This window comes from Pseudophryne corroboree, chromosome 5, assembly GCF_028390025.1.
Source record: "Pseudophryne corroboree isolate aPseCor3 chromosome 5, aPseCor3.hap2, whole genome shotgun sequence".
Taxonomy (NCBI): domain Eukaryota; kingdom Metazoa; phylum Chordata; class Amphibia; order Anura; family Myobatrachidae; genus Pseudophryne; species Pseudophryne corroboree.
This window is the reverse complement of record NC_086448.1, coordinates 399,889,325-399,899,772: the sequence shown is the minus strand read 5'-3', so window position 1 is coordinate 399,899,772 and position 10,448 is coordinate 399,889,325.

The following is a 10,448-nucleotide window of genomic DNA, read 5'->3' as shown; positions in this document are numbered from 1 at the left end:
GGTTCCAGCCGGTTCAAGCTTTTCTGGACCCAATCCGGTCCCAGCCGTCTGTCCAGATCAGCCTCCTTCAGTTTAAGTCAATTTAAGTAGTCCTGGACAAATCCCAGTTCCATCCGTCTGTCCAAAGTTGCCGTCGGTTCCTTCCGATTCCAGTTCCTCCGAACCCGGTGTGGTTCTCTCCAGTGTTTCAAGTAAGCAACTCCTGTCGCTATATCCAGAGTCCACAGTTCTTGCAGATATTGCAGTTGCCTCAACCCAGATGGAGGCTCTAAGCATCTCACCCCAAGATAAAGCTTCTAGTGTTCAGTCAACCTCAGCTGAGAATTCCCGTCAGTCAATCCTGGAGATGACATCCTCTCTCCACCCTAGAGTATTTCAAGTTGATTCTACTCCTGCTTATGAATGCTTATTCCAGTCCTCTACTTTCAAGTGTCCTACAGTGTCTTCTGAGACTTCAATTGACATTCAGCCTTCCAAGTTCCAGCGTGGGTGTTCGGTGCCCACCCATAAAAGGGGGGGTACTGTCAGGAATCTGCATTCTCCATCGCATCACTTACTGTGGAACTACAGGTTCCAGCAGTTCATTTCTGTTCCAGTTCCAGTTTTCAGTCTACTGCAGCCTGGAGTACACAGTGCTTCAGCTAACCCACAGCTGATATGAACACCTAATCCAGTAGGGTGTGTTCTCACAGAGATGCAACATCCAATCATCACAGACCAAGGGGTATAAACTCCAGTTCCTGGCTCAGTCTCATCGCCTTGGACAACACGTCACTTTCTGTGAACAGGCGGCTCCTGTTTGCAGTCCTCTGTCTGCAGAGATACCCCTGTGTATTGGACCTTTGGAACTACAGGTCCCAGCTGTTCCAGTTCCGTTCCAGTTTCCAGTCTTCAATCCTTTGTTTCCAGCAATCTCCTATTTCTGTCATCTCCAAGTTGTCTCCCTGTTCCAGTGTTCCTGTGGAACTACAAACTCCAGCCACAGCCAGCCACAATCCACCAGCAGTAAGAGACTCTCCTCAGGTGTTTTATCATTATCTACCTGTGCACTCATTATCAGTTACCATCTGTGCATCTCAGCAGTTAACATCTATTTGCTTAGAGACTGTCTCCTGCTTCAGCCCGTTAGGCTATCTGGACTTGTGCTTCATAGAGCCTGTACATTTATTAGAGTTCTGTTTTTCCAAAGTTATTTCATCCTGAGTTATACTGAGACTGTGCGCTTTTTACAATTACCGGAGTTCTGTTTGTTTCAATCATAGTTACCAGTGACTTTTGAATATTTATTTCCTGTTATTTCTGGTTTTGCATTCCACTGCAATTACATTCCACTGCACCTGTTATTCAATTGCTTTCTGATCCCTGTGACATAATAAATATCAGCGCCTATGCGCAGGATTATTCTTCGGTCTCCTCGTGTATTACGTCACACCAACACTGACCCACTAGCGCCCCCACCGGGGACAGACAAAATCAGAATCCTGACAGTTTGTTCAAGGCCCATGGACCCGGATGGTGGTCAGAGTGTGGGGTCAGGGTCACTCCAAAGTTTGGTGTCTACAGCCCAAGGAGGGGCGTCTGTGTCTACAGCACAAGGAGGGGTATCCAATGTTCAAGCTCTAGTAGGGGCATATGAGTCTTCTCAAAAAGGAGTTTCTGATCTGTCAACCCCAGGAGGGGTGCTGGAGAAAACAACCCTGAGAGAGGTGTCTGATTCGTCAACCCATGGAGGGGTCACCGAAATTTCAGCCCCAAGGGAAGTATCCAGAGCCAAGTTCCCAGATGGAAATTTTTGTGCTACAGATGCAGTTATTAACTCCTGTTTGCCGTCTTCAGACAGCACCACCCTGTTGGCATCCAGAATGGACCAGATCCAGGATGGTCTAACGGAACACTCGGATACCACTCATTCCGGTTCTAACCGGATTCTGATTCCATCAGGTCCAGCTGATTCAACTGTCTCCGGACCCAATCCGGTCCCATCCGTCAGGCCGGATCAGCCTCCTTCGGTTCCAGCCGATTCCAGTAAGCCTCCTTCGGTTCCAGCCGATTCCAGTAAGACTCCTCCGGTTCAAGCCGGTTCAAGCTCTTCCGGACCCGATCCGGTTCCATCCGTCAGTCCGGATCAGCCTCCTTCGGTTCCAGCCGATTCCAGTAAGCCTCCTTCGGTTCCAGATGATTCCAGTAAGCCTCCTTCGGTTCCAGCCTATTCCAGTAAGACTCCTCCGGTTCCAGCCGGTTCAAGCTCTTCCGGACCCAATCCGGTCCCATCCGTCTGTCCGGATCAGCCTCCTTCGGTTCCAGCCGATTCCAGTAAGACTCCTCCGGTTCCAGCCAATTCCAGTAAGACTCCTCCGGTTCAAGCTCTTCCGGACGCAATCCCGTTCCATCCGTGACTCCTCCGGTTCCAGCCGGTTCAAGCTCTTCCGGACCCAATCCAGTTCCATCCATCAGTCCGGATCAGCCTCCTTTGGTTCCAGCCGATTCCAGTAATCCTCCTTCGGTTCCAGCCGATTCCAGTAAGACTCCACTGGTTCCAGCCAGCCTGAGTGGCTCCAATGATGGGCTACCTCCTTCGGTTCCAGCCGATTCCAGCATCTTCGGACCAAATCCGGTCCTATCCGTCAGTCCGAAGACTCCTCTGGTTCCAGCCGGTTCAAGCTTTTCTGGACCCAATCCGGTCCCAGCCGTCTGTCCAGATCAGCCTCCTTCAGTTTAAGTCAATTTAAGTAGTCCTGGACAAATCCCGGTTCCATCCGTCTGTCCAAAGTTGCCGTCGGTTCCTTCCGATTCCAGTTCCTCCGAACCCGGTGTGGTTCTCTCCAGTGTTTCAAGTAAGCAACTCCTGTCGCTATATCCAGAGTCCACAGTTCTTGCAGATATTGCAGTTGCCTCAACCCAGATGGAGGCTCTAAGCATCTCACCCCAAGATAAAGCTTCTAGTGTTCAGTCAACCTCAGCTGAGAATTCCCGTCAGTCAATCCTGGAGATGACATCCTCTCTCCACCCTAGAGTATTTCAAGTTGATTCTACTCCTGCTTATGAATGCTTATTCCAGTCCTCTACTTTCAAGTGTCCTACAGTGTCTTCTGAGACTTCAATTGACATTCAGCCTTCCAAGTTCCAGCGTGGGTGTTCGGTGCCCACCCATAAAAGGGGGGGTACTGTCAGGAATCTGCATTCTCCATCGCATCACTTACTGTGGAACTACAGGTTCCAGCAGTTCATTTCTGTTCCAGTTCCAGTTTTCAGTCTACTGCAGCCTGGAGTACACAGTGCTTCAGCTAACCCACAGCTGATATGAACACCTAATCCAGTAGGGTGTGTTCTCACAGAGATGCAACATCCAATCATCACAGACCAAGGGGTATAAACTCCAGTTCCTGGCTCAGTCTCATCGCCTTGGACAACACGTCACTTTCTGTGAACAGGCGGCTCCTGTTTGCAGTCCTCTGTCTGCAGAGATACCCCTGTGTATTGGACCTTTGGAACTACAGGTCCCAGCTGTTCCAGTTCCGTTCCAGTTTCCAGTCTTCAATCCTTTGTTTCCAGCAATCTCCTATTTCTGTCATCTCCAAGTTGTCTCCCTGTTCCAGTGTTCCTGTGGAACTACAAACTCCAGCCACAGCCAGCCACAATCCACCAGCAGTAAGAGACTCTCCTCAGGTGTTTTATCATTATCTACCTGTGCACTCATTATCAGTTACCATCTGTGCATCTCAGCAGTTAACATCTATTTGCTTAGAGACTGTCTCCTGCTTCAGCCCGTTAGGCTATCTGGACTTGTGCTTCATAGAGCCTGTACATTTATTAGAGTTCTGTTTTTCCAAAGTTATTTCATCCTGAGTTATACTGAGACTGTGCGCTTTTTACAATTACCGGAGTTCTGTTTGTTTCAATCATAGTTACCAGTGACTTTTGAATATTTATTTCCTGTTATTTCTGGTTTTGCATTCCACTGCAATTACATTCCACTGCACCTGTTATTCAATTGCTTTCTGATCCCTGTGACATAATAAATATCAGCGCCTATGCGCAGGATTATTCTTCGGTCTCCTCGTGTATTACGTCACACCAACACTGACCCACTAGCGCCCCCACCGGGGACAGACAAAATCAGAATCCTGACAGTTTGTTCAAGGCCCATGGACCCGGACGGTGGTCAGAGTGTGGGGTCAGGGTCACTCCAAAGTTTGGTGTCTACAGCCCAAGGAGGGGCGTCTGTGTCTACAGCACAAGGAGGGGTATCCAATGTTCAAGCTCTAGTAGGGGCATATGAGTCTTCTCAAAAAGGAGTTTCTGATCTGTCAACCCCAGGAGGGGTGCTGGAGAAAACAACCCTGAGAGAGGTGTCTGATTCGTCAACCCAAGGAGGGGTCACCGAAATTTCAGCCCCAAGGGAAGTATCCAGAGCCAAGTTCCCAGATGGAAATTTTTGTGCTACAGATGCAGTTATTATTTCCTGTTTGCCGTCTTCAGACAGCACCACCCTGTTGGCATCCAGCATGGACCAGATCCAGGATGGTCTAACGGAACACTCGGATACCACTCATTCCGGTTCTAACCGGATTCTGATTCCATCAGGTCCAGCTGATTCAACTGTCTCCGGACCCAATCCGGTCCCATCCGTCAGGCCGGATCAGCCTCCTTCGGTTCCAGCCGATTCCAGTAAGCCTCCTTCGGTTCCAGCCGATTCCAGTAAGACTCCTCCGGTTCAAGCCGGTTCAAGCTCTTCCGGACCCAATCCGGTTCCATCCGTCAGTCCGGATCAGCCTCCTTCGGGTCCAGCCGATTCCAGTAAGCCTCCTTCGGTTCCAGACGATTCCAGTAAGCCTCCTTCGGTTCCAGCCGATTCCAGTAAGACTCCTCCGGTTCCAGCCGGTTCAAGCTCTTCCGGACCCAATCCGGTCCCATCTGTCTGTCCGGATCAGCCTCCTTCGGTTCCAGCCGATTCCAGTAAGACTCCTCCGGTTCCAGCCAATTCCAGTAAGACTCCTCCGGTTCAAGCTCTTCCGGACGCAATCCCGTTCCATCCGTGACTCCTCCGGTTCCAGCCGGTTCAAGCTCTTCCGGACCCAATCAAGTTCCATCCATCAGTCCGGATCAGCCTCCTTCGGTTCCAGACGATTCCAGTAATCCTCCTTCGGTTCCAGCCGATTCCAGTAAGACTCCACTGGTTCCAGCCAGCCTGAGTGGCTCCAATGATGGGCTACCTCCTTCGGTTCCAGCCGATTCCAGCATCTTCGGACCAAATCCGGTCCTATCCGTCAGTCCGAAGACTCCTCTGGTTCCAGCCGGTTCAAGCTTTTCTGGACCCAATCTGGTCCCAGCCGTCTGTCCAGATCAGCCTCCTTCAGTTCAAGTCAATTTAAGTAGTCCTGGACAAATCCCGGTTCCATCCGTCTGTCCAAAATTGCCGTCGGTTCCTTCCGATTCCAGTTCCTCCGAACCCGGTGTGGTTCTCTCCAGTGTTTCAAGTAAGCAACTCCTGTCGCTATGTCCAGAGTCCACAGTTCTTGCAGATATTGCAGTTGCCTCAACCCAGATGGAGGCTCTAAGCATCTAACCCCAAGATAAAGCTTCTAGTGTTCAGTCAACCTCAGCTGAGAATTCCCGTCAGTCAATCCTGGAGATGACATCCTCTCTCCACCCTAGAGTATTTCAAGTTGATTCTACTCCTGCTTATGAATGCTTATTCCAGTCCTCTACTTTCAAGTGTCCTACAGTGTCTTCTGAGACTTCAATTGACATTCAGCCTTCCAAGTTCCAGCGTGGGTGTTCGGTGCCCACCCATAAAAGGGGGGGTACTGTCAGGAATCCCAGCCACAATCCACCAGCAGTAAGAGACTCTCCTCAGGTGTTTTATCATTATCTACCTGTGCACTCATTATCAGTTACCATCTGTGCATCTCAGCAGTTAACATCTATTTGCTTAGAGACTGTCTCCTGCTTCAGCCCGTTAGGCTATCTGGACTTGTTCTTCATAGAGCCTGTACATTTATTAGAGTTCTGTTTTTCCAAAGTTATTTCATCCTGAGTTATACTGAGACTGTGCGCTTTTTACAATTACCGGAGTTCTGTTTGTTTCAATCATAGTTACCAGTGACTTTTGAATATTTATTTCCTGTTATTTCTGGTTTTGCATTCCACTGCAATTACATTCCACTGCACCTGTTATTCAATTGCTTTCTGATCCCTGTGACATAATAAATATCAGCGCCTATGCGCAGGATTATTCTTCGTTCTGCTCGTGTATTACGTCACACCAACACTGACCCACTAGCACCCCCACCGGGGACAGACAAAATCAGAATCCTGACACAACACAAATGCGAACAACAGGTGTCAAGCCATGTGTTGCCTTTGTCAAGCTGTAATAAGTAGTGGTAAGGACGTTAACCACCTAGGAACATCCTCCCTTATACGTCACCTGGACCGCATTCATCAGAAGTCAGTAACAAGTTCAAAAACTTTGGGTGACAGCGGAAGGAGTTCACTGACAACTAAATCCCTTCCTCTTGTAACCAAGCTCCTGCAAACCACACCACCAACTCCCTCAGTGTCAATTTCCTCCTTACCCAGGAAAGCCAATAGTCCTGCAGGCCATGTCACTGTCAAGTCTGACGAGTCCTCTCCTGCCTGGGATTTCTCTGATGCATCCTTGAGTGTAATGCCTACTGCTGCTGGCGCTGCTGTTGTTGCTACTGGGAGTCGATCGTCATCCCAGAGGGGAAGTCGGAAGACTACTTGTACTACTTCCAGTAAGCAACTGACTGTCCAACAGTCCTTTGCGAGGAAGATGAAATATCACAGCAGTCATCCTGCTGCAAAGCAGATAACTCAGGCCTTGGCAGCCTGGGCGGTGAGAAACATGGTTCCGGTAACCACCGTTAATTCAGAGGCAACTAGAGACTTGATTGAGGTACTGTGTCCCCGGTACCAAATACCATCTAGGTTCCATTTCTCTAGGCAGGCGATACCGAAAATGTACACAGACCTCAGAAAAAGAGTCACCAGTGTCCTAAAAAATGCAGTTGTACCCAATGTCCACTTAACCACGGACATGTGGACAAGTGGAGCAGGGCAGACTCAGGACTATATGACTGTGACAGCCCACTGGGTAGATGTATTGCCTCCCACAGCAAGAACAGCAGCGGCGGCACCAGTAGCAGCATCTCGCAAACGCCAACTCTTTCCTAGGCAGGCTACGCTTTGTATCACCGCTTTCCAGAAGAGGCACACAGCTGACAACCTCTTACGGAAACTGAGGAAGATCATCGCAGAATGGCTTACCCCAATTGGACTCTCCTGGGGATTTGTGACATCGGACAACGCCAACAATATTGTGCGTGCATTACATCTGGGCAAATTCCAGCACGTCCCATGTTTTGCACATACATTGAATTTGGTGGTGCAGAATTATTTAAAAAACGACAGGGGCGTGTAAGAGATACTGCCGGTGGCCCGAAGAATTGCGGGCCACTTTCGGCATTCAGCCACCGCGTGCCGAAGACTGGAGCACCACCAAACATTCCTGAACCTGCCCTGCCATCATCTGAAGCAAGAGGTGGTACCGAGGTGGAATTCAACCCTCTATATGCTTCAGAGGATGGAGGAGCAGCAAAAGGCCATTCAAGCCTATACATCTGCCCACGATATAGGCAAAGGAGGGGGAATGCACCTGACTCAAGCGCAGTGGAGAATGATTTCAACGTTGTGCAAGGTTCTGCAACCCTTTGAACTTGCCACACGTGAAGTCAGTTCAGACACTGCCAGCCTGAGTCAGGTCATTCCCCTCATCAGGCTTTTGCAAAAGAAGATGGAGACATTGAAGGAGGAGCTAAAACAGAGCGATTCCGCTAGGCATGTGGGACTTGTGGATGGAGCCCTTAATTCGCTTAACCAGGATTCACGGGTGGTCAATCTGTTGAAATCAGAGCACTACATTTTGGCCACCGTGCTCGATCCTAGATTTAAAACCTACGTTGTATCTCTCTTTCCGGCAGACACAAGTCTGCAGAGGTTCAAAGACCTGCTGGTGAGAAAATTGTCAAGTCAAGCGGAACGTGACCCGTCAACATCTCCTCCTTCACATTCTCCCGCAACTTGGGGTGCGAGGAAAAGGCTAAGAATTCCGAGCCCACCCGCTGGCAGTGATGCAGGGCAGTCTAGAGCGAGTGCTGACATATGGTCCGGACTGAAGGACCTGCCAACGATTACTGACATGTCGTCTACTGTCACTGCATATGATTCTTTCACCATTGAAAGAATGGTGGAGGATTATATGAGTGACCGCATCCAAGTAGGCACGTCATACATTCCGTACGTATACTGGCAGTAAAAAGAGGCAATTTGGAGGCCCTTGCACAAACTGGCTTTATTCTACCTAAGTTGCTCTCCCTCCAGTGTGTACTCTGAAAGAGTGTTTAGTGCAGCCGCTCACCTTGTCAGCAATCGGCGTACGAGGTTATTTCCAGAAAATGTGGAGAAGATGATGTTCATCAAAATGAATTATAATCAATTCCTCCGTGGAGACATTCACCAGCAGCAATTGCCTCCAGAAAGTACACAGGGACCTGAGATGGTGGATTCCAGTGGGGACAATTTAATAATCTGTGAGGATGTACACAGTGAAAGGGTGAGGAATCGGAGGATGATGATGAGGTGGACATCTTGCCTCTGTAGAGCAGTTTGTGCAAGGAGAGATTGATTGCTTCTTTTTTTGGTGGGGGCCCAAACCAACCAGTCATTTCAGTCACAGTCGTGTGGCAGACCCTGTCGCTGAAGTGATGGGTTCGTTAAAGTGTGCATGTCCTGTTTATACAACATAAGGGTGTGTGGGAGGTCCCAAGGACAAGTCCATCTTGCACCTCTTTTTCCTTTCATTTTTCTTTGCATCATGTGCTGTTTGGGGACAATTTTTTTGAAGTGCCATCCTGCCTGACACTGCAGTGCCACTCCTAGATGGGCCAGGTGTTTGTGTCGGCCACTTGGGTCGCTTAGCTTAGTCACACAGCGACCTTGGTGCGCCTCTTTTTTTCTTTGCATCATGTGCTGTTTGGGAACAATTTTTTTGAAGTGCCATCCTGCCTGTCACTGCAGTGCCACTCCTAGATGGGCCAGGTGTTTGTGTCGGCCACTTGGGTCGCTTAGCTTAGCCATCCAGCGACCTTGGTGCGCCTCTTTTTTTCTTTGTATCATGTGCTGTTTGGGGACAATTTTTTTGAAGTGCCATCCTGCCTGACACTGCAGTGCCACTCCTAGATGGGCCTGGTCAGACGTGTGTGTTTTGAGCTCCTGAGTTCCACTCGAGTGTCACCCAAGATCCCTGGAGCCCTTTCCAGCTGGGATGGAGCCTCCCAGGGGTAAGGAGAAGCAGTTTCCCCCGGTTATGGAGCCTGACCCGGGGGAACCTATACTGTGCAAAGGCTCTGGTGCTGGGGATTCAAGTCCAGTGTCCCAGTCTGCTGTAAAATCATCCTGCATGCAGTTTGCTATGGAGGTCACTGTGGAAAGCCCCAGCAGTTTGTCTAAAGCATGTGGTTTAACTACAATAACTGACTTATCTACAACAGCTGGTTTATCTACATCAGTGTTCCCTGATCCTGCAAAGACTGCTCCTAGTTTGGCTATTAGTGGATCCCCTGCTGCATCTGTTAATGGCCAGAGCATGGAATGTTATGTGGAGCCGCTGCAGAGTCCCGGGGGCTGTGCTCCCTCTTCAGCGGGTGCTGGTGGCGGAGTCCAGTGGTCAGGAGAGCCGGTGAAGACCTTAATAGGCAGCCCTGAGCTCCTTCCTGCAAGCGCTGTGAATGGCGTCGGGACCCGATGTCTGGAAGGGAAGCCGCTGGAAGGAGAGTGTTCTGCCGCTGGAACCCCTGCTGATGCGACGGTGAAGAGGTTAGTAAGTCCGGCCGTCGGCGGGTTCCCTGCGGGTGATCGTGGCTCTACTGAAACTCAGGGAGCGGAGGGCTGTATGGGGCTGGTTGTGCCTTCTGAGACTGGCGGTGCTTCGGCTGCGGGTGCAGGCGGCGCTGCAGTATCGGCTCCGGTGCCTGCTCACTGCATGAAGGAGCCTGCAGTGAAGAGTGAAGTGTCCGCTGGGTCCCTACCTGATTTGGGGGTAAAAGGTTGCTCTGTAGATGCAGGGGCTGGTATAGTGGCCTCTGGGTCTGCGGCACCAGTGTGCACTGCTGCCAGCCTTAATGTAAAAAATCAAAAGGAGGTGGAGGAGGCTTTGGGTGGTGATAAGGACAATCAGGGAATAAAGCCCCCTGCTAGTAATGTTCCATCCATGCCAACAGGTGTTACTAAAGAGGTTCCCCCCATGTTAAGTTCGGCTGCCAATAAATCAGTGACAATGATTAAGGAAGGTGACGTTCAAGTGGCGCTTATTTCTACATCTGCTGTGCTTAAAAAAATCCTGTGTGCCCAACTGGTGATGAGAC